The 13,561-nt window shown below is 42.8% G+C and overlaps 1 pseudogene; it reads right to left on the bottom strand.

The window, feature by feature from the left end:
* Positions 1-904: 904 nt before the first annotated feature.
* The window catches only part of LOC104845956 (translationally-controlled tumor protein-like), a 31,094-nt pseudogene continuing 18,437 nt past the window's right edge, over positions 905-13,561 (bottom strand).

The following is a 13,561-nucleotide window of genomic DNA, read 5'->3' as shown; positions in this document are numbered from 1 at the left end:
CCAATGCCTGGTGTCCTTATAAAAAGAGAGGAATTTATTTAGAGACACAGATACACAGAGGGAAGACGGCCATACGATGACAGAGGCAGAGAATGGAGTGACGCAGCTACAAGCCAAGGACTGTCAGCAGCCACCAAAAGCTAGGATGAAGCAAGGAAGGATCATTCCCTAGAGCCTTGAGAGAACATGGCCCAACTGACACCCTGGTTTCAGACTTCTAGCCTCCAGAACTGAGAGAGAATAAATTTCTGATGACTTAAGCCATCCAGTTTACAATAATCTGCTAAAGCAGCCCATGAAACTCATACACTATATAATGGCATGTGGGGTGATCACGCCGTGTTCTGTCTCTTCCACTGGCCAGCAAGCCACAGGAAGGCAGGTGGGTATCTGCTTTTGTTCACTGTTGATCCTCAGCCCCCAGCACAATACCTGGCACATTCATTCATTCAACAAACGTTTATTACGCTCCTTCCATGTAACAGGAACTGTGCCAGCCACTGGGGACACTGCGTGGAACAAGACAAAAAGACTCCCTCGCTCTCATGGTGTTTAAATTTTGGAGGGGATGGTGGTGTATAATATATGAGCAAACAATTAAATGAATAAGATGACTTCAGATACTGTTAAGTTCTGCGAAGAAATTAAAACAGGGTGATGTGTTTCTGGATGCAGCACTCGGGGAAGGGGATGGGAGGCTGTCAGGTGGAGTTGTCCCAGAAGCATCACTGACTGGCAGAAACAGGAATGACTGGAAGTGGCCAGCTAGGCGAAGATCTTGGTGACAGAATATTCCACACAGTGTGCAATCCCAAAGATAAAAGCAAGCTGGACATATTCATGCAAGAGAAAGAAAAGCACTGTACCTGAAGCTTAGTGGAATATGGGAAAGAAGCAGGCAAAAAGGCAGTGGAGATCACGTGGGGTTATGTAGGCATGCCAAGGAGTTTGGGTTTTATTTCAAGCTCATGGGAAATTGTTAGAGAGATTTCAGCAAGTGGGACAGCAGCATGATCAATTGGCATTTTGAAAAGATCACTGTCTCTTGAATAGAGGGGTTTGTGGGACTACGTAATGAAAACAAGGGGCATCCTAGTTCATGGATTAAAAAATCACAATAGCAAAGTTCCTGCTATGGCACGTAACCAGACAAAACCCACTTCAGTCAAGTCGATTCCGACTCATAGTGACCCTGTAGGACTGAGTAGAACTGCTGCATAGGGTTTCCAAGGCTGTAAATCTTTACAGAAGCAAACTGCCACATCTTTTTCACCCAGAGCAACTGGTGGGTCCAACCACTGACCTTCTGGTTAACAGCTGAGAGCTTTAACCACTGGGTTCCTTCTTATGGGTAGCCGTTGTTGTTGTTGTCGTTAGGTGCCGTCTAGTCTGTTCCAACTCATAGCGACCCTATGTAAAACAGAACGAAACACTGCCCAGTCCTGCGCCATCCTCACAATTCAAGCATAAAGCTTGAGCCCATTGTTGTAGCCACTGTGCCAGTCCATCTCATTGAGGGTCTTCCTGTTTTTCACTGACCTTCTACTTTACCAAGCATGATGTCCTTCACCTGGGACTGATCCCTCCTGATAACATGTCTGAAGTATGTGAGACAAAGTCTCTCCATCTTTGCTTCCAAGGAGCATTCTGGCTGTACTTCTTCCAAGACAGATTTGTTCATTTTTTGGCAGTCCATTGTATATTCAATATTCTCCACCAACACCATAATTCAAAGGTATCAATTCTTCTTTGGTTTTCCTTATTGTCCAGCTTTTGAATACATAGGAGGTGATTAAAAACACCATGGCTTGGATCAGGCACACGTTTGTCTTCAAGATAACACCTTTTGCTTTTTAACACTTTAAAGAGATCTTTTGCAGCAGATTTGCCTAGTGCAATGCGTCTTTTGATTTCTTGACTGCTGCTTCCATGGGTGTTGATTGTGAATCCAAGTAAAAGGAAATCCTTGACAACTTAAACCTTTTCTCCATTTATCATGATGTCTCTTATTGGTCTGGTTGTGAGGATTTTTGTTTTATGTTGAGGTGTAATCCATACTGAAGGCTGTGGTCTTCACTCTTTAACAGTAAGTGCTTCAAGTCCTCTTCACTTTCAGCAAGCAAGTTTGTGTCATCTGCATAACACAGGTTGTTAATGAGTCTTCCTCCAATCCTGATGCCCCGTTCTTCTTCCTATAGTCCGGCTTCTCCAATTATTTGCTCAGCATACAGATTGAATAGGTATGGTGAAAGCGTACAACCCTGATGCATAGCTTTCCTGACTTTAAACCACCCAGTATCCCCTTGTTCTGTTCGAATGACTACCTCTTTTTTTTTTAATTGTGCTTTAAGTGAAAGTTTACGAATCAAGTCAGTCTGTCATACAAAAACTTATACACACCTCACTATGTTCTCCCAGCTGCTCTCTCCTTAATGAGGCAGCACATTCCTCCTCTCCGCCCTGTATTCCCATGTCCATTCAACCAGCTCCTGTCCCCCTCAGGCTTTGAATGACTGCCTCTTGATCTATGTACAGGTTCCTCATGAGCACAATTAAGTGTTCTCGAATTCTCATTCTCCTCCATATTATCCATAATTTGTTATGATCCACACAGTTGAATGCCTTTGCATAATCAATAAAACACGGGTAAACATCTTTCTGGAATTCTCTGCTTTCAGCCAGGATCCATCTGACATCAGCAATGATATCCTTTATTCCACAGCCTTTTCTAAATCCAGCTTGAATTTCTGGCAGTTCTCTGTCAATGTGCTGCTACGGCTGCTTTGGAATGAGCTTTAGCAAAATTTTACTTGCATGTGATATTAATGATATTGTTCAATGATTTCCACATTCGGTTGGATCTCCTTTCTTTGGAATAGGCATAAATATGGATCTCTTCCAGTCAGGTAGCCAGGTAACTGTCTTCCAAATTTCTTGGCATAGACGAGTGAGCACTTTCAGAGCTGCACCTGTTTGTTGAAACATCTCAGTTGGCATTCTGTCAATTCATAAAGACTTGTTTTTCGCCAGTGCCTTTGATGTAACTTGGACCTCTTCCTTCAGTACCATAGGTTCCTGATCATATGCTACCTCCTGAAATGACTGAATGTCGACCAATTCTTTTTGGTATAGTGATTCTGTGCATTCCTTTCATCTTCTTTTGATGCTTCCTGCATCATTTAATATTTTTTCCCTAGAATCCTTCAATATTGCAACTCCAGACTTGGAGAAATGCCGAGCATGTTCTTCCTTTTTGGTTTTCTAACTCCAGGTCTTTGCACATGTCATTATAATACTTTGTTTTGTCTTCTCAAGTTGCTCTTTGAAATCTTCTGTTCAGCTCTTTTACTTCATCATTTCTTCCATTAGCTTTAGCTACTCTACATTCAAGAGCAAGTTTCAGAGTCTCTTCTGACATCCATTTTGGTCTTTTCTTTCTTTCCTGTCTATTTAATGATCTCTTGTTTTCTTTGTGTATGATGTCTTTGATGTCATTCTACAACTCATCTGGTCTTTGGTCATCAGTGTTCAACAGGTCAAATCTGTTCTTGAGATGGTCCCTAATTTCAGGTGGAATATACTAAAGGTCGTACTTTGGCTCTCATGGACTTGTTCGAATTTTCTTCAGCTTCAACTTGAAATTGCATAAGAGCAATTTATGGTTTGTTCCACAGTCGGCCCCTGGCCTTGTTCTGATGATATTGAGCTTTTCTATCATCTCTTTCCACAGATGTGGTTGTTTTGATTCCTGTGTATTCCATATGGCAAGATCCACGTGGACAGTGGTCATTTATGTTGGTGAAAAAAAGGATTTGCAATGAACATGTCTTTGGTCTTGCAAAATTCTATCATGAGATCTCCAGCATCATTTCTATCACTGAGGCTCTATTTTTCAACTACCAATCCTTCTTGTCTCCAACTTTCGCATTTCAATAACCGGTAATTAACAATGCATCCTGATTGCGTGTTCGATCAATTTCAGACTCCAGAAGTTGGTAAAAATCTTCATGTCTTCATCTTTGGCCTTAGTGCTTGGTGTGTAAATTTGAACAATACTTGTATTAACTGATCTTCCTTGTAGGCATATGGATATTATCCTATCACTGACAGCGTTGTACTTCAGAATAAATCTCAAAATGTTCTTTTTGACCATGTATGCATTGTCATTTCTCTTCTATTTGTCATTCTCACATTGTAGACCATATGATTGTCCAATTCAAAATGGCCAATACCAATCTATTCAGCTCACTAATGCCTAAGTTATCAATGTTTATGTGTCCCATTTCATTTTTGATGATTTCCAATTTTCCCAGATTCATACTTTGTACATTCCAGGTTCTGATTATTAATGGATGTTTGCAGCTGTTTCTTCTCATTTTGAGTCGTGCCACATCAGCAAATGAAGGTCCTGAAAGCTCAAATCCATCCACGACATTAGGTGGACCCTACTTTGAAGAGGCAGCTCTTCCCCAGTTGTCTTTTAAGTGCCTTCCAACCTGAGAGGCCCATCTTCTGGCATTATATCGGACAGTGTTCTGCTGCTCTTCATAAGGTTTTCACTGGCTAATTCTTTTCCGAAGTAGACCACCAGGTCCTTCTTCCTAGTCTGTCTTTTAGTCTGGAAGCCCAACTGAAACCTGTCTGCCATGAGTGCCCTGCTGGTATTTGAATACTGGTGGCACAGCTTCCAGCATCACAGCAACACACAAGCCCCCACAGTACAACAAACTGACAGACGTGTTGGCGATATGGCTAGTACAGCTCTTCCAAACAGCTCTTCATGGCACCTATTCCATTTTGTGGGCTCTTTGAGGCAAGTTGTACAGAAATCTTGGTGGTTAGAGCAAACCTTAGTGAAACAGATTCAGATTAGTGACTTTGGCTCAGACATTTGAGGGTGTCTCCACAGCAGCTTGATAATAATTTACCCAGTTGTCATCGAGTTGAACCAGACTCATGGCAACCCCATGTATGTCAGAGTAGAACTGTGCTTCTTAGGGTTTTCAATGGCTGATTTTTTGGAAGTAGATTGCCAGGCCTTCCTTTCTTCCAAGATGCCTCTGTGTGGGCTAGAACCTCCAACTTTTTGGTTAGCAGCTAAGCACGTTAACCATTTATATTACCCAGGGGCTCCTTACAGTAACAGGATAGTAAATAGGGGAGGAGAAAAAAGTGGCTTTTTTAGTTTGAATTGTTTGATTAGCTCCCCTCCTGCCAGGTTGAATTTACCAACAAATTTTAGTTATTTCCTTCAGCAGAGAAGGTCATTTCAGTTCTGTTGACCTCATCAGGTGGGGGGTAGGGGGCAAGGGAGGGACAATCACAGAAAGTTCTATAGACTAGTGCTTCTGAAACTTATCCTCCAAGGTACCAGGGCTGAGTGATAGACAACTCCCATACAAAGCTCATATTTTATGTCAATTGTTATGTCACTTTTATTTCCTGTTCCTTAATGTAACTAGGTGGGTTTTTTTTTTTAAAAACTAAAAACTTACAATGTTTGAAAATATATGAATTATGAAATTATTTTTCTCTCCCTCGTGCATTTCTGGAAAAACATTCCAACTGTCCAGGGGGTCTCATGGTGACCCTGTACAGTGCTGTCTACCCCTGAAGCGTCTGCTCTCCAGTGTGACAGGTGAAATTCTAGGTGATCACCACCACGACTCTCAGCCCCAAGAATCGGATAAAATGGAGGCTGAGGTTAAGAGAGGAAGACAGGAATTGAGAAGTTAAGAATCCACCGGGCTCCCGGATATGCCTAGATTTTGGGATGATAATCAAGTCTCTCATTTCCTTCCCTCTCTCCAGCAATAGTCCCTTTACTTCCTGCGGATGCTAGTGGCCTGTGCAGATCCCAAGTTCTAAAACTACTGCTCCATCATCCATCAGGAAGCCCTGGTGGTGCAGTGGTTAAGTGCACAGCTGGTAACTGAAACGTCTGTAGTTCTAACCCACCAGCTGCTCCAAGGGAGAAAGATGTGGCAATCTGCTTCTGTAAAGATTACAGCCTTGGAAACCCTATGGGGCAGTTCTATGCCGTCCTACAGGGTTGCTGTGAGTCAGAACGACTCAAGAGCAATGAGTTTCAACCATCAGACTGACCTCTCTTCTTGCGTAGTTATGAGAAAAAAAAAGCTGTGAGCCAAGTATTAGCTGAAGAAAACAGAAGGATCCCACCTCTTCCTATGTCTGTTTTCATGAATTGACAATGAATGTCATGTTGGGTTTTCTGTTTTGCAAAATGAATGTAATTTCACATTTGCTGGGCCAAGAACATCATCCCAGCCAAATTAGCCATCAACTGTTATCTTTTTAAAACTTCAAATAACAAAGGACTCTTGTTTTCCTGAAATATCTTAAAGAGGTTATTTCCAGGCTCACACTCTGCTTGCCAGTTTTTATTTAGAAATACATTTTTATACATTCACTTCAATTCTCTGGAAGAGAAAAGGGCCAAGAACGAGTAAATAGAGCAGCAGCCAAGGTGACTATCCATCCATCAACCCCCAAGCCCTGATTAAGCCCGAGCCCTGCATACATGGCCTTTTGTAGGTGCAGAGGCACTGGCCAAGCCTTCTTTTACAAAGGGACCCTTGCTGCCCTTGAGGGTTTATACTTGAAAAGGAAAGCTTTTCAAAGCCATCAGAAAGTGAAAATCAATCTAAGTGCATCCATGTAGCACAAGAGTGTCAGAATTCATAATGAGGGGTCATAAATCTTTTTGCAATGGAGCAAAAATAAATAAGCTCGAGCGGAGCACAAACTTAAGGGCAGCAGGCGTACACACACTCCAAGTGTCAGCTTTAATTTATGTCTTCACTTGGAAAGGGAAGGCTTTGAAAGCTGGCTGCCAGTCTGGAGGGAGCCTCCTCGGCTCTTCTTCTGGCCCAGACAAAGGTTTGAATGTTGTAGGGAGAAATCCAAAGAATAACACAGGAAGCTTTTGACTTCTTATATTTAAAAAGAGTTCTTTGGAAGAGGGAAAATACGAGAAACAGAGAGAGAACAAACCCCTTCTATGGTAATCTCTTTTGTGATATCCAAAATGCTGGGCACATTAAAACCAAATACTAGCAAACAAAAAAAGGACTGATCTTCAGTAGGAGTCGGAAGAGACTCAAAGGCGATGGGTTTGGTTTTTCTTTTTGGTTTTCTTTGACACATCTGGAGGGAATTTAGGAAAGACATTCGCACACCTTTTTAACTGCACTGAGAACTTTGCTAGGACAACAAAGACCTGTATATAAATATGTACTCATGTACTCGCACAATTCCAAGTGTACCTAACCATTTCCCTTGTGAACGGGAACAGTATCATTATAGCATTAAAATTGGAGGAATCGATAGTAACGGAATTTCCGGAGAGCTCCTCATGGAACAAGGCAAATGAAAACAGTACCTGTGGAACGAACCCATTACTTCTCATTAGATTCAACAGCATTGAAATCAACTTTTCCCCCTTGTCTGCTGTTACTTGCTTTAATGTATCAAAACAGAGGACTTCAAGCTAGCCATGTAGAAGAGTCACTCCGGGAAGACGCTAGTGCTCAGTGAAGATGTGTTTTGCAGGGATCTTTTGACTCCAGGTTGACGTTAGGAAGTTTACGGGCTGAGACACCGTCACATATACAAGCAGCCTGTCTGTTGGGGTCATACAGCAATCAGTCTGGAGTTTAGTCACCATGCTCCTGACATCACCACCCTGAGTTTTTGTGTCTCGGTTTCCCTTGTCTCTAAAATATTACCAAGACCTTCCTTTCGTATCACACCATTTTTTTATATTTAAGATACTAAGAGCATGTTTAAAGCATGAAGTGTCTTAAATACACAAGACGCTTACTGTTGCCAGACTGATCTAGGCAGCCCGAGCAGAGGGCCAGTAATTACCTGCGTAGGATAGTAGGCTTTGCCCAGTTTCTCTTGAAGGCGGATATGGGACGGAAGGTGGCAAGTAGAGAAAGGAGAGGAGACTCCTTGTTCTGGATTTGCATACAACTAGGTGGATTGGGAGGACAGGAGGCTGGGGTGTCCGTGGGCTTCCTTAACAGAACTCGCTTCTTCCATTGTGGCAACTCAGAGGAAACTCCTGGCTTGCTAGAACTTGCAATCCCATTTTTCAAACCCGTGTGTCTTGTTTGTCAAGAAGATGTAGAGAAGTTGACTAACATTTCGATTTGTTCTTCAGGAAGAAAAACAGTTCAGCCTTTTGCTAGACTTCCCATAATTTCAGAAGACAAAGCCCCTCTCGCTAGGTATCTATGGCCTACCTAGAATTCCTGTACCCAGAAAGTATAGGGCGCTTGTAACACGCACTGGCCACGCTAAGTTGTGGCTCCCATGAAGGAGCCTCTTGAGTACTACGAGTCAGTTGAAAGAACTCTTTTACACATCTCTTGAAGATGGAATAGGAGATCTGCATGAGAGCTTGACTTTAACTGAGTCCTTCCCTTTCACCACCCCTCCCCAAATTCACTTTAGCACCCATCTGCTTAAGAGTGTTATGTCATCTGAGAACCCCAACACTATAATAGAATACTCATAAAATATTGTGGAATAAATGGTCTACCATTCCAGCTATATATAATTAGCCAGTTCAGAGGCATCTTAAAATTAACTAATTCATTTTCTTTCTACCTATATCTTCCCCTTTGGACTGGTCTGCATGGTTGCCTAATCTCACCAGGAAGAGAACATAATTTCCCGTTCATCATGTTCACTTCTTATTGAGCTACCTCACTCCTCCTGTATCCCTTATTTATTGCCATAATGCCTTGGTGGCATAGAAAAACAAACATTAATTTTTGCTCACAAGTTCTGTGGGTCACCAGCCAGTCCCGCTGATCTGGGGGGGCGGGGGAGTTTGGCTGATTTCATCTAGACTCCATGTGATCAGCTGGAAAATCAGATGGGGGCTGGCTGGGATGAGTCACCTCTGCTCCATGTGGTTTCTCATCCCCCAGCCTGGATCCGTTACTGCTGGGCAGGGTTCTGAAAGACAGAAGAAGTGTGCAAAGGCCCCTTCAGCATTCTGCTCAGAGCTGGCACATCATTCTTCTACAGGATTCTATCGGCCAAACCGAATCACAAGGTTGGCCCAGATTCAAGTGGAGGGGAAAGAGACTACCTAGTGGTGGGAGGACATGTTTCCAAGTTACACTGAGAAGGGTGTGAATCCAAGGAGAGGTAGAGAGCTGGGGCCATTTTTAAAATCAATCTACCATACCTTTCCCCTAAATGAATGGAACTAATGGTTTGCACTATGATGCTAGAGGTTGGGGTTCAAACCCACCCAGAAGCACCACAGAATAAAGGCCTCGTAACCTGCTTCCATAGAGATTACAGTCAAGAAAACCCTATGGGGACATTCTACTCTGTAAACACATGGGGTCATTATGAGTTGGAGTCGACTCCACAGCAACGGTTTTAATAAGCCTTAAGTTTCCTCTAGAAGGAATGTTCGTCCTGTCTAATCTGAAAGGCAAAAATTGATCAACTATGAAAACCTGTAACAGGAAGTCCCGAAAGAAAAACTGATGTTGACTTCCACCCTTCCAAGAGATACTATTCAGGATCTCCTAACAACTACGTATATTTTCATTAACTGGGGCAGGATGTAGATACAAATAAAAATATAATACCTTTTATATTAATATCAGGTTTAAAGTTTTGGGCTCTTTTACTATCTGGCCTTAAAGAACATCAATTTTATCAGAGAAGAGACGACCTCTCGCTGATCTCTGCTAACAACAGAAGGTAAGTTCCGAGCTTCTCAGTAGGTGTGAGCTGTTCAGTTCGGACTTTAGACAGCTTTCTGATAAAACAGACCCGGTATGTTTTAATATATACATTCGCCCTATTCATGCACTTATTTATCCCTTAGGTGTCTGGATCCAATTTGACAGCCTTTTACATTTTACATATTATAAACCATCTAGCCACTGACATCATAATTTCAGGAGATTTCAATGCCAAGGCCGGAAAACAGTCCTGCCAAAGCCAAGGGAAGCCAAAATCAGAGGGAATCTGGGTTGAAGAGAGTGCTTCTCTGTGGTCCCTTCTGCATGGAGAGAATCATGTCAGTTCTGACTCATGGTGACCCCATGTGTGTCAGAGTAGAACTGTGCTCCATAGGGCTCTCAATGGCTGCTATTTAGAAGTAGATCACCAGGCCTTTCTTCTGAGGCTCATCTGGATGGACTTGAACTTCCAGTCTTTTGGTTAGCAGCCAAGCATGTTGACTGTTCATGCCACCCAGGGACTTCTTGCAGGGAGAGCTGCCTGAAATAGAGGCCTGCGTAGTGTCAAATACCCATTGGTGGCATCCTTTTTACCAGAAGTGAAAACCAAGGGACTAGCCCTGTAGTAAATTACTGGCCACTCCATAACCATTCCCTTGGCCGCGTGGCTTTGTAGCTTTTCCTATTAGAGGTGGAGTATACTTCTCCTGCCCTTGACTTCGGGCTCCACCATGAGACTTGCTTTGTCCAGCAGGACGTTAGCACATGATGCAGACAGAGGCTTCCCTCTCTTGAGCCTCTGTCTGTTGTGAGGAGAGCGCACCCTGAGTAGCTCGACCATACCAAAAGAAGGAGACATGCATGGAGCACACCTGAACTGCTGAAACCATCAGAGCTGCCCCAGCAGACTAGAGGGCCCATGATCCAGAATAAGACTTTATTTCATTAAGCCACTGAGTTTGGAGTGGCTTGTCATGCAGCATCATTGTGGCAAGGGCTGACTAATACAAGCCCACATGGAAAATAGGACAGGTTATAAATTACAGGTGGAAACCTGACGTTTGGTGTGTAACAAGGATTTTTTTTCTTTTAATCTTAAAATTTTTTTTTTTTTTACTGTGATAAGCGATCCCCTCCCCATCCGCCAGCCCCTGGTAACCTTTAATAAACTACTGTCTCTATGCATTTGCCCTTTCTAGATATTTCATATAAGTGGGATCATACAAGATTTGTCCTTTTGTGTGTGGCTTACCTCACTCAGCACAGTATTTTCAAGGTTTATCCATGTTGTGGCTTGTATTAGAACTTCTTCTCTCTCTGGTACCAGATTTTTTAAGGCCGCACCATTTGGAATTTGTATCTTATCGCTGTGGCTGCATCAGTCCTCTATGACATTCAGCTACCATCCCAGATTCCCTCAATAACCAAGACACCAAATGTAAACTGGATTGAAGAAAATCAGATGCTGTCTTTTGACCTTTTTCCTTTTTATTATGAAAATGTTCACACCCAAAAGAAAATAGATTAGGAAGCTGCCATATAGCTGTTGCCCAGCAACAACATTGTACAAAACGGCTGCTTCTACCTCACCCGCTGTTTTTCTTTTAAAAGTTGATGTTTTAAATTTCATACACACTACAATATAGCTTTGGTGAGTTCCTAGAGTCAATTAAAGTAGAAATGATTATCTCTCTAGCAGGGGTTCTTAATTACGAGTAGGGGTGGTGTTCATGTATCTTCAGGAATTTATGCAAAATTTTGCATGTGTACATTATTCTGTAGAGGAGGTCCATAGTGCCCATCAGACTCAGGGTATAAAATATACTTCTCTACGGAAAAAACGTCTGCCATTCTAGCCTGCTCCCTTCCACCCCTGCCAGATGCTAATATTCTGCACCCTCTGCAGGCAGAAGAAAGCACAGGAGTATGAAAAATCAAACCTCCACCTCAAGGAGAACAAGTAACTCTCCAGATGGGCAGAATAATTGCTTTGCTTACTTAGGCGCAGAATAAGGCAAAGAGTCCACTTTAATTCCAGTAGCACTGGAAGTCACAATCCTTTAAATGATCAGGAAGACAAACTCTATTTTTCATTGAAAGTGTCTTAGATGACTTATGGGCTAGATTTTTAAATCTTAGCTGTCTCACAGATGCCCCTGCCAGACCCCGAAAACCCTCGTGGTGTAGTGGTTAAGCACTACGGCTGCTAAACAAAGGGTAGGCAGTTCGAATCTGCCAGGTACTCCTTGGAAACTCTATGGAGCAGCTCTACTCTGTCCTATAGGGTCACTATGAGTCGGAATCGGCTCGATGGCACTGGTTTTGGTTTGGTTTTTGATCTGCCAGCCCCCGCTTCACCAGCACCGTGTATAATAAGTACACTGAGCCCTAGCACAGGGTGCTTACATTTTAAAGAACATAAGAATCACCTGAAAGGCTTTAAAGTCAATGGGTCCCATTCTGGATCTACTGAATTGGAGTTTCTGCCAGGTCTGCATTTTTTTTTCTTTTTTTATTATTTAGTTTAAATGCATTTTGTTTTTAGACAACCTACACGATTTTTTTCCTTAAAAAACAAAAATGAATGCCTCTGCTCCAAATAAATCAAGGTCAAAATAAATGAAGAGCTCCAGATGACATCAGTCCATTTGTCTCAGCCCAGGTGTTGTGTGGGTGAAAAGCAGCAGCCAGTTAAGTTGACAGGTAATAGATCCGAATAATTGCCAAGTTGGTTAACCTTTCTCCATTTCTAAACCACCCTTAAAGAAAACTATATATGGGTTCACATCACCCTCACGGTAGCCCAGCAGAGCAACCATACCATCTGGATGCATGTTTTCAACAATAAAGAACTGGTACCCAGTACTCGGTGCCGAAAGAACTGGTAGGTTTTGAAATTAGCACGGATGTGTTTGGTTTGTTCTGCAGCCCCTGCCACGAAAGGTTTTACTTTTTCTGGTCTCTGTTCTTCAAGTTTGCCTTTGATTGATTTCATGTAATCTTTGATGTACTTCTTGTAGGCTTCTGTTGTGAAGTGATGGTTAATGACAATATCCACACCAGTGATTACCGTGCTTTCAAAAGTTCCTTCACCATCAGGGCCTCCTACTGAGGCATTTCCATCAATGACGGCATCATCAATGTTACCCTCTGTCCTTCTGACCATCTTCCCCTCCAACCCCAGCCACAACTGGTCCTGTATCTCCCAGATCTTGTGAATGGCAGGAAACATTTCATCATGGCTGATGAGGTCCAGGTGATGTTGGCTGGGGGAAGACGACGGCAGTGCTAGCTTAGCAGAAGCTGGGAGTTCAGAGCAATCACAGTGCAGCCCCAGGGCTCTAGGGGTAAAGCGGGGAGCAGGTGGAAAAGAGAGATCTTCGTTTTTGATAAGCTCCTGGTGATTTGATGTAAGTTGTCCACGGACCACACTCAGAGAAGCCCTGGCTGAGGGGGCGCCTAGGCCTGTAGCAACCATCAGCTTAAAGTAAGTCTTCCTTTCTTGAATTCATATTTCCTTTCAGTCTGTAAATGGGGGTGGATTAAAAAAAAAAAAATTAAAAACCTCTAGAGTCTCTTCCAGCTGAGAAATCTGTGATTTCTAAGGCCTCTAATTTCCTTGAGGCCTTGTGGACCTTTACAATTTGTAGGTCTGCTCTTGTTCCACTGTGCTGATTTTAAGGGTTTAGCCTCTAGGGGAATTCTCATTGACCCAAGCTCGGGAAGGCTAGGACAGAGCCAGGGCCCGCCAGAAGTAATACAGGCTACACAGGCTGTCACGGCAGGGACAGGCATGGAACGTATGTTGTTGTTTTTAGGTG

The sequence above is a fragment of the Loxodonta africana genome, chromosome 4, assembly GCF_030014295.1.
Source record: "Loxodonta africana isolate mLoxAfr1 chromosome 4, mLoxAfr1.hap2, whole genome shotgun sequence".
NCBI classification, from domain to species: Eukaryota; Metazoa; Chordata; class Mammalia; order Proboscidea; family Elephantidae; genus Loxodonta; species Loxodonta africana.
The sequence above is the reverse complement of the archived record's forward strand: the minus strand, read 5'-3'. Positions and strand labels throughout refer to the sequence as shown.